General features: G+C 41.4%; 1 pseudogene; it reads right to left on the reverse strand.

Moving 5' to 3' along the window:
- Positions 1 to 455: 455 nt before the first annotated feature.
- On the reverse strand, positions 456 to 2,121 carry LOC126708276 (mavicyanin-like; annotated as a pseudogene).
- Positions 2,122 to 13,858: the final 11,737 nt, after the last annotated feature.

The following is a 13,858-nucleotide window of genomic DNA, read 5'->3' on the forward strand; positions in this document are numbered from 1 at the left end:
TTGTTAAGGAAACTTCTTTTTGGAATTATTATATGGTAACTTCTTTTTGGAATTATTATATACTAACGACTCCTTTTATATATTGAATATGTAAAATATATTGATGGAAATAAACTCATCCCAACACATAGAATAAAATTAAACTAGCACACTAAAGTGGCATATTCCATTGAAATTCTCTATCCATTTAAAGTGCAGTCGACAAGGTATTAGGTATTAACTTATATCATGCATATGAAAGTGGCCATCAATCCCAACAGATATATGGTAATACAATCCCAAATGATTAGTAGACATAATGACTTTTACACTAATAAGCTAACCAATAAGATAAAATGCAAGAGCAGTCACAGCCAACCAAAACTTGGAAGACTGGATAATTGGAGCACTGCTTGGAGATGGGCTAGGTGCTATGAAAGCAGAAGGTGAGCCTGATAGAGCTGATTCACTAGGAGCTAAGCTTGGACTTCTTGCTGAAGCTCTGATGACCTTGATTGGAACCTTCTGACCGGCTTGGCAGTGGCCAGGTACGCCACAGAGATAATAGAAGTTGCCGGGGCTTCTTAGGGTGATGGAGTCGGAGCCAGAGGTGTAGGAGGCAATTGGAGAAGTTGCATTGCAAGACTGGAAATTTTGATGGGTTACTTGCAACACATTGTGGAATTGCTTATTATATGTAAAAACTGCATGTTAATACATAACATTAAGTGATAAATACAGAGATGACCATTTCAAGAACAAAATTATAGCTGAAAAATCCTGGATGAAAAATTCATTAAACATGCTAACAAGACAATTTTTCTATGTTTTCCAATTTCAAATTGAGGCACGTCCTAAGATTTAATTCAAAGACTCTTTACATAAGATGCGATCCTTCTTAGGAGAAAAAAATGTAAATCAATTAATCATACTAGTGAAAATGTTTGAGTTTGCATAAAAATCAAGTAAATAATCTACTCACAATTTACAGGTCATTGAATGGTTTTCATTAACATATAATGTAGCTCAATGATTAACTTAAACTGTACTCCTCAATACAAAATTAAACAAATCAATCTTTGCATATTTAGCACATCTGGTTATCTCATCAGATCAGGACAAAAGTGTGTCTCACAGCAATAATTAGGGTGCCAGATAACTGGAGGTGAAAACAAAGAAATATTTCTAATAACAGAAAATCTGACTGAAGTACTAGTTCACTCTGGCACATGCAAAGCTAGGTCCAAAAGTGTAGGTTGAAATTTTCTGGATGGCTATGGTGAACCACTATACCAATACAAGGACCCTATGATTTTAGAGGGGAAGGTGGGATTATTCTATGATTTGATTAAATCTGCATACACAATTCTTTCTCAAAAAATAAAAATAAAATAAAATAAAATAAAACATATACAATTTAATTCACACATTTTTTTTATAACTTGCTCAAACAATAAAACTCTAGATATAAAGGTAATATTTACTTTTGATCTAGTTAAAATGAACTATTTTGCGTATGTGTGTTTAACTATATATATATGTTACAAAATGATGAATTTAATTATTTAATTATTAGACAAAATTCTCCTATAACACATTACATTTCTTTAAAAGTTAAAATCATCACATGTATTATTTAAAAAGTGAAGTGACTTGTTAAATAGGCCATGAGATTTATTAAAAAAAAAAACCAATCACGAGAGGGTTTTATTGATCTTCACATAATAAACTGGTTTGTAGGTATATTTTTTTCAAAAAAACATTACGTGTAATAGTAGTGTGAAGCAATTATGAGCCAAATGTATTGGCAAATTTTAAGACATGGTTTTGCACATATCAAACCCAAACAAGTTTTCACATAGAAGAGTGGAAAAACGAGAACAAAATCAATATATATCAGAACTCAGAAGAGGAAAATAACAAAACAAAAAGGCGGGATAAGAAGAGAGGTAACTCACCGATTTTGTCACCAAAATGGAAGTTGTTGGTGGAAGACCACTTGGTATAATCAACAGGGATTTGGATAGTCCATCCAGCAGAGTCTCCCACAATGTAAGTAGCAGCCATGCAGGCCCCAGAGAAAGCCATGATCATCATCATCAAGAAAAAGCAAGCCAGTTCTCTTTTAGCCACCAACGCCATGGCTAACAACCCAATGAAGAGAGAGAGAGATCAAAAGGATAGGTGAGTGAAATTGTGAAAGGATTCCAGCGTGACCATTAATTTAAAGAGTGTTTGTTCTAGAGGGAGTACTAAGCTGACAAGTTTTTTTTTTTTTTTTTTTTTTTTTTTTTTTCTACATACCCCTGTATTAAAGTTAAATTTTGAATATGATATTTATAAAATTTTAAAAATAATGTCATTAACATTGTGTTTGTGCCATGCAGGAAGTATACTTTACATGACTTCTGTAAATGTATGAATTTAATGAGAGTTTGGTTGCTCAACTAACACCTTTTAAAATTTTTAGAAAACTTCTAGGGCTTAAATTTTTTTATCTGTTATTGCAACTATCAAATTATTAAAAAAAAAAAAATTAGTGACTTCAATTTAAATGATATATCACACTTTATTTGAATGAGATGTTATTGTATATTGTCTGTACAGGTCACCCATTTTATGTTTAGAGTATGAACATCATTAAAAATAAATAAAGAATCCGCAATCTCTGCAACTTTATTCTTTAGTTTCTCTTTCCCTCTCTTCTACCTTCATTCTTCTTAGTACTCATTTCTTAACGATCGGCAAAGTTAGTCCATACACCATTGACTCCATCCCCAAGCCTTCTTTGCAACCACTATTTGAGTTGCCCATTGCCATCCATCTACTGCCTCCTATGCAGCCTCTGTCACAACAACTCGACAAGTCTCTTTAGTCCACAACTTTCAACGCCTACATCATTGATGATGCCGAAAAATCACCAATGAGTCACACAACCTTTGCACGCTCAAAACAATACTTGCACAATGAAAAGAGAAGACCTAACAGAGAACACCGGTGTGGTGCCGACCAAATATCCTCCGAAGGTCAAGTTAGAATTTTTCACAACTCTAGAGTGCTAGAGCTCGGGTGAATTATGCGTACCTTTTTCTTAAGGGTCTTTGGGTTTTTATAGTTATGTAGATCCAAGGCACCTTTTCTTGCGTAACAAGTCTTTTCCTTATAGGAAAGATCTCTATTAATGCACATATATTCCAAAACCCTCATTGTGTTAGAATTCTATTCATATTGGGACTCTGTGAACTATGGTTAATCTTGAAATGCAAGTCATTTCCATTCAAGGTTTCTTGGAGGTCACATAATGATTAATTGAGTGTCATGTGGCTTTTTGATCCGTCCACACTATGTCCATTCACCTAGGATCTGTCCCCTATTAGCCCACTTACCTAGCACCTAGTTCATCTAAGTGGATCTGTCACCTCCAATTTTCTCCATCTTCAGTTGCCCCCTCACCCCATAGGTCCGTGATTCTTGAGTGGAAGGACCTATGGGGTGACGGTTTAATCCAGCCCTTTCAGGAACACCCCTAGCCTTGACAGGCTGGCCTGCAATCATTAATGGCGAAGGACACGTGGCATTTACTGAATGGTCGCTCACTTGGATTGAAGCGCTCCTTTGTCTTCCGTAGTGTTCTCCCTATATAAATCAAACTCTCTTCCTCTTATTTCTTTACTTTCTACTGAAATCTACGATCAGAGAGCACCGTCATCCTTGTCAGACAATCATACTGTCCAACTGTTGCATCCGTCATCAACACCTCTTTACTGTTCAACTTCAATTTTGGTAAGCATTCTTTTCCCTCTACTTTAAACTTTATGCTTTTTTATTTTTCTAGACTTTTTGCACTACCGTCATCCATTATAAACCGATCAGAGTCTTAGGATTTACTGTCACGTGTAGGTCATGTCTAGTGCGTCGAGTAACCAGTCGTTTGTTTGCGACAGAGCGGGCTACGATGAAGTGTACTCGTCAGGTCACAAAGACCTGGACAGTCCAAGTGAAGAAAGGAGTCCATCAGCCAGTTCTCCTTCCTCAAGGGATGAGGGTTTGGAGATGGAAAGGCTAGAGGATGACTTTAGTGAAGGCCAAGATAATGCTGAGCCCCCAGTTCAATCCGTCGTGGGTCCTAATGGACTTAGGGAGTTTATCATGCTACCCATATGGACGGTTTAACGATTTTAATTCCTCGATCAAAGAATCTCACTTCAAAACACTTAGGGCTAAGTATTAAATACCTGACAACATACCTCTCCGTCTACCTTACAAGTCGGAAAAATGCTACTATGATGGTATTGAAGGTGTCGGGGTTTATGAGCAAATGTTGAAGGCAAGGCTCAGATTCCCCTTAAGTTCACTCCATCGTCAACTTCTTCAACACTTAGGCCTGTCCGCCAACCAGATTTCCCTAAATGCCTGGAGGGTCTTCCTAAGCGTGGAGGTATTGTACGATGCAATGTCCGAAGGTGCCGAAAGGTTGACGGTGCGGGAATTCCTACATTGTTACCGTCCTGATGAGATTGCCCAGTCAAAGGGTATGTATAGCTTCATGTCTAGGAGCCCTTTGCTGAAACTTGTGTGTAAGACCCCTGACTCCAATAGGAACTGGAAGAGTCGGTATTTTTTTCATGGAAGGTGACGAATGGATGTGTCGTCCTAGAGACAATGAATTTATGCCCGTCAACACCAAATGGGGCATATTGCCACCGTTTGGTATGTATCCGTCTATATTCGGCTTAGTTTTTATTTGCCATGTCACTTTAACCGTCTTCTTTTGCAGTTCGCGACCGTCCACAAGTCTCTCTCGAAGAGTGGAGTTTTCTGGAGAGTAACAAGTCCAAGCTAAAGCAGAGGACGTGGGCAAAGTTGGTCACATTAGACACTATCCACTGGTACTGTGACGGACCAGAGCCAACTCCAGCTGCCCGTCAATACAACGCTCAAGTTCGCTAATGTAAGTCTGTCACCACATCTTTGGGCTTCTTGGTTTGTATACTTCACTGCAACCATTCGTCTTCCCTTGTGTAGAAATGGATGTTGCCAAGAGAAGGGTCGTCATCAAACAATAGGCAGCCAAAAAGAAAGAGGTGGAAGGACAACCTAAGGAGACGGGTTCATCCAACCTGTCCACAAAAAGAAAGCTGCTAGAGAAGCAAGGTCGTCTCCCCAAGAAGCCCAAAATCATTTTGGAGCCCGTCGTGGGACTAGAGTCTGAGGGCAGGAAGACAATTACTCCTACCAAACATGGAGCAGGAAAGGGTTTAATGAAGAGTCCATCTACCACCCAAGAGAAGCCACCCGTCCTCCTCCGTGAGGATTCCAAATATGCTTTAGAGAAAATTTCATCCATCATATCGTCTGACGACTATAAGGACTTAAGCAACCATGCCACGGAAGCCATGGGAGAGACGGGGCTCTTTTGTATTGCTCAGGTAAGTCATGCCACCCACTTTCTATTCTTCCCGTTCATATACCTCCGTCACTAATAACCTTTGTTTTCAGGCAATGGTGATGATGAAGGGGCTGATGGGACGGTGTCTGAACCATGAGACGGCGCTGGACCGTGTAAGGGCAAGGGCCAACAAGACAGAGGACAAGTTGAATGGTCTCAAGGCCTGGAAGGTTGGCATGGAGAAAAAATTTGCTACGTCGGAGAAAGTCAAGAAAAAGCTTGAGGAAAATATGGAGACGATGAGAAAAGTCTTGGAGGATAAAGAGAAAGAGATCCAGGATGCCAAGGATAAACTCTGTCAGGTGAAGGAGGTAGCGATCCGTGAATATCGTGACTCTAACGCCCTTCTAGAAGAGCTCAGGACCTTTTATGCGGTCGGTTTCGATGACGCTATCTGTCAGGCCAAGAAAGCTTATCCTGACCTTGACTTTTCTCATCTCAACATTGATACACAAGCCCAAGCTACTACTCAACCCGTTGCCTTTGTGAGTACAGATGATCTATTTGCTGATGATGCAGCCCTTGGCGACGTAGAGTCAGCTCCTGTTGAAAACCAAGCCCAGCCTGTCGATGATGATGCCCATCAGCCCGTGATTGTTCAAGAGAATGTTAAAAACACCCCCCCCCCATCAGTAAAATTTTTTTATTTTTTTGGAATTGTAACTATTTGGGGAACAGCCTTTTAACTTATCCATCATTCGTGGCATGTAAAACATTCCCTTTATGGGCTTTAAGTAATATTTTATCTATTGTTTGTCTATTTTTATGACTTTAAACATGTAGTCAGTGATTAAACAAAAACAATCTTTTAGATGGATCTGTCCTCTAATGAATGTGTAGTGTGAGTTTTAACTTTACGTTGAACTCGTAATAGGGATCTTATAACTGTCCTCTTCAAAAAAGGGGGTCCATTCACTTGTGGACTAGTGAGGAACATTCAACTTTAAGTTGGGTCCGTCCTTCAAGATGAGTCCGTCCACATAGTGACTAGTAATATTAGTTCAACTATGAGTTTGATCCGTCCACTATATGGGCTTTTTGAATCTTTAGATGGAGTCTATTCAATGGATCTTACAATTTAGATCCGTCCTCTATCAGGTTTCAATTGTGGATTGAGGTAAATCAATTTTACGTTGGATCCGTCCACTAAATGGAACTTACAATTTTCATCCTTTAGGATGAGTTCGTCCATTCACGGACTAGTATTATTAACCCAACCTTAAGTCGTATCCATTCATTATGTGGATTTTATAGTCACCCGATAAGATGAGTCTGTCCACTTGCGGACTGGCAGCTTTAATCAAACCTCAAGTTGAATCCGTCCACTATATTGACAAGCAATATTGATGTGACTCCGTCCACTTATGGACTATCAATATTAATCCAACCTTAAGTTGGATCTGTCAATTATATGGACTTTATAGTTATCATCCTTTAGGATGAGTCCATCCACTTGTTGGACCTAATAATATCTTCACCCTCTTAGGATGAACCGTCCATCTTGTGGATTTTAGTTATTCCATCCTTCACGGATGAATCCGTCCATTGTATGAACTAAATCCATTTTATGGACTTCAATAATTTGTCCTTTTCAAGGATTTTAGAATATTTCAGTCTCCTGGGATGAACCGTCCATTTTATTGGACTTCGTGGTAGACCCGTCCACTCGTTGGACTAATATTTTCACCCTCCTGGGATGAATTCGTCCATTTTATGGACTTGATAAAATTTCGAAGAATAAACACTAGTCATATCTTAATACTCCTCTTATTATAGTCATTTTATTCGTAGGAGAGTAATTTCTCAAGGGAGAAGCTTAAAAAGATACTTAAAAACCATTGTAGCAAAAAATAAATTATCTAAATAGTGAACTAAAAAACTAGAAAATGTAACAAAAATTGATCTAAAAATAAACTGGAGGTCTGGTGGATGTTGCTTTCTGCGTCGTCATCTCTATTGATAGTACTTTCGTAGGTGCTCAGCGTTACATGAATGCTGCAATTTTCGCCTGTCTAGCGTCTTAAGGTGGTAAGTGTCTTTTCTTTGCCATGATGTAATTCTGTAAAGTCCTTCCCAATTAGGGCCGAGCTTTCCTTGGGTAGGATCTTTAGCGACACCCATTATCTTCCTCAAAACAAGATCTCCGACCTGGAAGTCTCTGTGTCTGACCTTAGAGTTATAGTGCTTCGCCATGAGGTTCTGGTATCGTGCCAACCTTTGCTCAGCTGTTGCCCGGACCTTGTCCACCAGGTCAACTTACAGGCGTATAGCCTTATCATTCTTGCCCTCATCATAATTCTCCACCCTATAGCTTGTAAGCCTTACTTCTGCTAGGATGACTGCCTCACTTCCGTATGCTAGTCGAAATGGTGTATCCCCCGTAGGTGTCCTTGCAGTTGTCTAGTATGCCCATAAAACACTTGGTAGTTCATTCGGCCATATGCCCTTTGCTCCCTCGAGCCGAGTCTTGATGATCTTAAGCAAGGATCGGTTCATAACTTCAACTTGTCCATTGGCTTGTGGGTGGGCAGGTGACGAGTAATGGTTCTTGATTCCTAGTTCCAAACAAAAGTCTTTGAACGCGCTATTATCGAATTGCTTTCCGTTGTCCGAGACAAGCACCCTGGGAATCCCGTATCTACAAATGATATTCTTCCAGACAAAACTCTGAATATTTTTCTTCGTGATAGTGGCTAAGGCTTATGCTTCCACCCATTTGGTGAAGTAGTCGATGCCAACTACTAGGAACTTTAGCTGTCTGACTGCTATTGGGAAATGGCCCATGATATCTAATCCTCACTGAGCAAACGGCCACGGAGCCGTTATAGGGGTGAGTTCCTTGGACAGTTGTCTGATGACATTACCGAATCTTTGGCATTTGTCGCAATCTTTGGCATTTGTCGCAAGCTTTGACATAAGTTTGCGCATCCTTCTGCATAGTAGGCCAGTAGTATCTTGCTCGAATTAGCTGTTCACCAATAATCGTGCCCCTGAGTGGTTTCTGCAGATCCCCTGATGGATCTTTCTCATGACATAATAAGCCTTCTTGGGGCCCAAACACCTTAGGTACGAGCGAGAGAAACCTCTTTTGTATAAGACGTCTTTTATTAGATCAAATTGCGATACTTGGACCTTCAATTTTCTGGCAGAGTTCTTCTTGTCTGGTAGCATGTCGTTCCTTAGGTAGAAGACTAATGGCGTGGTCCAGTTGCTTTCAGCACCCATCTCCTGCACACTCGTAATCTCATCTATGAGTGAAGAGATTTGGACGAAGGATAGTACCTGATCGGGGATGAGCATGTATTCTGCTTAGGCGGCCTTAGCTAAACGATCGGCACACTCATTCTCCTCCCTTGGGATTTGGACGAATTTGATTTGGAGTCCGCCAATTCAACCCTTCACCTCCTCAAGGTACTTCTTCATTCTTTCATTCTTACATTCGTAGTTACCATTAATCTGACTGGTTACGACTTGGGAGTCGCAGTATACAACCATGTTTTCAGCTCCCGCCACTTTTGCAAGGTCCAATCCTATCACTAAAGTTTCGTATTCTGCTTCATTATTGGTCATAGGAAAGTCCATGCGAATCATGCACTCGATCTTATCTCCTTCTAGGGTGTGGAATACCATACCGGCCCCTCCTGCTTGCTTATTTAAAGATCCTTTTGTATGGACGCTCCACTGCGGAACCACTTCTGCCCCCTAGCCTTCCATTAGAGTGAATTCGGCAATGAAGTCAGCCACCACCTGTCCCTTTATATCAATACACGGACGGTACCATATATCGAACTCACTTAACTCGACTGCCCATAACGCCATTCGTCCTGCAGCTTCGGGGCTACTCATGGCTCTTCTCAGAGGCTTATCCATCAAGACAACAATAGTATGTGCTTGGAAATACAGCTTGAGTTTTCGTGCTGCGGTCACCAATGCGAACTCCAGCTACTCCATCTGGGGATACCTTTCTTCTGCTCCTTGAAATCCGCAGCTTGTAAAGTAAACGAGTCTCTGCAACCCGTCCTTTTCTCTTACCAAAGTAGTGCTAACAACGGCTTGCGAGACGGCTAAGTACAGATAGAGCTCTTCCCTTGGCTTGGATGGGCTGAGTAATGGAGGAGACGAAAGATACAACTTTAGATTTTCGAATGCCTGCTGGCACTCGTTCGTCCACTCAAACGATCTCTTCAATACGCGGAAGAAGGGTAGGCATTTATTTGTTGCCCTAGAGACAAACCTGTTTAGTGCTGCTATCTTGCCATTCAAGCTTTACACCTCCTTGACCGTCTTTGGTGGGGCTAGCTCCATTATAGCCCGTATTTTCTCTGAATTGACCTCAATACCCCTTTAGGATACCATGAATCCCAGGAATTTTCCCACCCGAACACACACTTATTCGGATTTAATTTCATGTTGTACGCCCGGAGGGTGTCGAAGGTCTCTTGGAGGTCGCTCAAGTGTTCGTCTTCTCGTACGCTTTTCACCAGCATGTTGTCTACATAAACTTGCACATTCTCCCAATCTGGTGTGCAAACATCTTGTTCATTAATCTCTGGTACGTTGCCCCTGCGTTCTTGAGCCCGAATGGCATCACTTTGTAGTAGAAGAGTCCTTGGTTGGTAACAAAAGAAGTCTTTTCTTAATCAGCTTCCTCCACTCTGATCTAGTTGTATCTTGAGAACGCAGCCATGAAGCTCAAAAGTTGATGTCTCGCGGTTGAGTCTACCAACGTATTTATCCGTGGGAGCGGGTAACTGTCCTTGGGGCAAGCTCGATTGAGGTCCGTGAAGTCTATGCACATCCTCCACTTTCCATTGGCCTTTTTTACCATAACCACGTTTGCCAACCAGTCAGGGTAGTACACTTCTCGAATGAAATCTGCTTCCAGCAACTTCCAAACCTCCTCAGCTATGGCTTTGTGTCGTCCACTCAGGCCTTGAGTCATTAAGGATCACTTCCTCTAGTTCTTCCACTGGCTCCGCTGTTGTTCGTTGTTCTTCTATGCACATGGTTTGCTGGTGATCATCCATTTCTGCATGGCAATGTAGCATTCACACGCTGCCACTTGATCCCCTCTTACTTTTCCTACCCCGTATTCAATGGGAAACTTGATCATCAAATGGTAGGTTGATGTTACAGTCTTCCATGAATTCAAAGTAGGACGTTCCAACATGGCGTTGTACACGGATGAGCAGTCAACGACTAGGAAGGTCACGTCCTTCGTGATTTGCTGAGGGTAATCTCTGACTGTCACTGGTAAGGTGATTGCACCCAATGGATACACCCTTGTTCCTCAAAATCCTACAAGCAGGGCGTTGGTTGGGATCAATCGTTCTCTCTCTATTCTCATATGCTAAAAGGCTGGATAGTACAAGATATCAGCGGAGCTTCCGTTGTCTACCAGCACCTTGTAGGTGTTATAGTCTTCTACCCGTATACTGATTACGAGTGCATCATCATGTGGGTGGTGGAGACGTCGGGCATCTTCCTCTGTGAACCCAATTACAGGATTGTCGACCCGTGCCATCTTCAGGGCATACGCTGTTAGTTGAATATTCTGAATCATCCGTAGGTATGCATTACGTGCCTTTTTTGAGGAACTAGAAGTACTACCCCCTAGGTCGCTCATTTTCTCTTCGAGCTAGTGCTCCTTGGTTTTGTTCTGTTCCTTCCTTGTTGACGAATTTTTGCAGTTTCCCTTGCCTAATGAAGGCCTCTATCTGCTGCTTCAAGTCATAGCAATCAGACGTGTCGTGACCGTGGTCTCGGTGGAAACGGCAATATTTATCCCTAAGCCTCTTACTAGGATCATCCTTCAATTTTCTGGGGAATGTCAAGCCTACTTCATCTTTGATCTGCATCAGGACCTGATCAATCGGGGTATTCAGGGGGGTGAAGTTTGTGAACCTCCCTGTCGGGGGCTTGGATCGTCAATCATCTCTTTTATCTCCTATTTTGGCTATCTTTCTACCCCTATCCTGTCGGGCTTCCTCCTACCTCTTTCTTTTCTTGGGTTTCTCCTCACGGGCCAGCAGCACATCCTCAGCATTCATGTATTTGTTGGCCCTGTAAAGCACATCCGACATGGTTTTCGGATCATTCTTGTACAAGGAGAATAAAAACTTACCCTTTCGTAGCCTGTTCGTGAAGGCTACTACGAGAATCTTATCGTTAGCCTCGTCAATCGAGAGTGCTTCCTTGTTGACGTGGGCTATATAAGACCTCGGCGTCTTATCCTCCCATTGCCTAATGCTGATTAAGCATGCGGTCAACTTCTTATATTTATGTCCCCTGATAAAGTGTGAAGGGAACTAGGCGCTTAGGTCCTTCAAAGTGCTGATGGAGTTGGGCGTCAACTTGCTGAACCAAATTCTTGCGGGACCCCTTAGTGTGGTAGGGAAGGCCCTACACATGATCTCGTCTGCTACTCCTTGAAGGTGCATTAGGGTTTTGAATGATTCCAAGTGATCGAGAGGGTCCTTGGCTCCATCGTAGCTTTCTATCTACGGCATGCGGAACTTCTATAGTAGGGAGAAGGAGTTGATGGACATGGTGAATGGTGAATCGGTTTGGTCGACCAGATCGTCGAGGTCACTAGACACCTTTTCCTTGAGCGCGTTCATCATAAAGTCCATCCGTTCCTTCATCATTTGCATCTCCGCGACAATGTAGGGTGTAGCCGTGTCAGTGATGGATGGACGGCTCATGTCTTGCCATTCCAGTCTACTGGGGGCATTACTACCCTCTGGCCCCTCTTGGTTTCTTCATTTAACACTGGTTCCTTCTTGGTCTTCCTTTTGGGTACCTATCGCCGCGTTCTTCTGTTGTAGCTGTTCCTCTAGGTCTTGGTTTTGTTTGGTAAGACGTTCCACTACTGCTGTGAGGGTTTGGACCTACCTCTTTAGGGTAGTGGGTCATGACTCGTCTCCCTGAACGTTGTTGGTGGTCACCATCGAGCAAGTAAGTACCATGCAACTCTTTGTCCGGGTAGCGTTTGTATGGCTTACAAGTCGCAGTCGTTTCCCATAGACATCACCAACTGATGATGCTGAAAAATCACCAGTGAGCCACACAGCCTTTGCACGCTCGAAACAATACCTGCACAATAAAAAAAGAAGACCTAACAGAGAGCACTGGTGTGGTGCCGACCAAATATCCTCCGAAAGTCAAGTTAGAATTTCTCACAACTCTAAAGTGCTAGAGCTGGGATAAATTATGCGTACCTTTTTCTTGAGGGTCTTTGGGTTTTTATAGTTGTGTAGATCCAAGGCATCTTTGCTTGCGTAACAAGTCTTTTTCCTTATAGGAAAGATCTTTATTAATGCGCATATATTCCAGATCCTCATTGTGTTAGAATTCTATTCATATTGGGACTCTGTGAACTATGGTTAATCTTGAAACGCAAGTTGTTTCCATTCAGGATTTCTTAGAGGTCACATAATGATTAATTGAGTGCCACGTGGCCTTTTGATCCGTCCACACTATGTTCATTCACCTAGGATCTATCCCCTATTAGCCCACTTACCTAGCACCTAGTCTGTCTAAATGGATCTGTCACCTCCAATTTTCTCCCTCTTCAATCATGATCCTTAAGAATGAAATCCAGAATAGAGGATTTTGGAGAAGAGTGAGAAGAGATTAGGAATCTTTGAGTTGGGAGTGAAATCGGCAAGTTTGAGTTTGGTGGATCTAGTCGGAGAAGAGGATTTAAGATCGGAGATGATTCGTAAGCTTGGGCTAACTCTAGGAACTGAGTCGTGGCTTCGACTTGGAATAAGCTGGATCTGGGATTGTGGTGGTGATGTTGCACCGTTGGGTTTGTGGTGAATCTGAGTTTGTTGGATTGTTGTATGGAGGCGCTGGGTTTGGGGATTTGTTTGATTTTGGATTATAGTTTAAACTTAATGGCACAAGATTTGCTGTGATTGAAAGCCAAACAAAGTTAGAATTAATGTAATCTGTGTTGATACTTGATATGCCATTGTTGGACTTGATCACTATTACGATACGAAAGAAATTGCAAGAAAGAAAAGTCTGTTTGTTTACCAAGAAATTATAATAAGAGAAAAAAGAAAATTGGTAAGATAAAAAGGAAACTCTGTTTGGTTAAAAAATTGTAACAAAAATAAAAGCAAAAAAAGGTAAAGAAAACACAAGTATTTTTAAAAGCTGATGGAGCCTTTTTTTGCTACGTAAGAATTGATGTTGTCAATAAAATTTAGACACGTCAGCATATCATTTTATATTTTAATATTAGACATGTCAACTATGTAAACCGTTTGCCACGTAAACAAAATCCGTTAGTGAGTTAACTGTAAGGACCAAATTGGTTGTAAGTTGAAAATATGAGGGACCAAATTGACTGTTACCAAAATGTAAAGACCAAATTGACTGTAATTCCAAAATGTAAAGACCAAAACAGTGTTTTCGCCT

Source organism: Quercus robur, chromosome 12 (genome assembly GCF_932294415.1).
Source record: "Quercus robur chromosome 12, dhQueRobu3.1, whole genome shotgun sequence".
NCBI classification, from domain to species: domain Eukaryota; kingdom Viridiplantae; phylum Streptophyta; class Magnoliopsida; order Fagales; family Fagaceae; genus Quercus; species Quercus robur.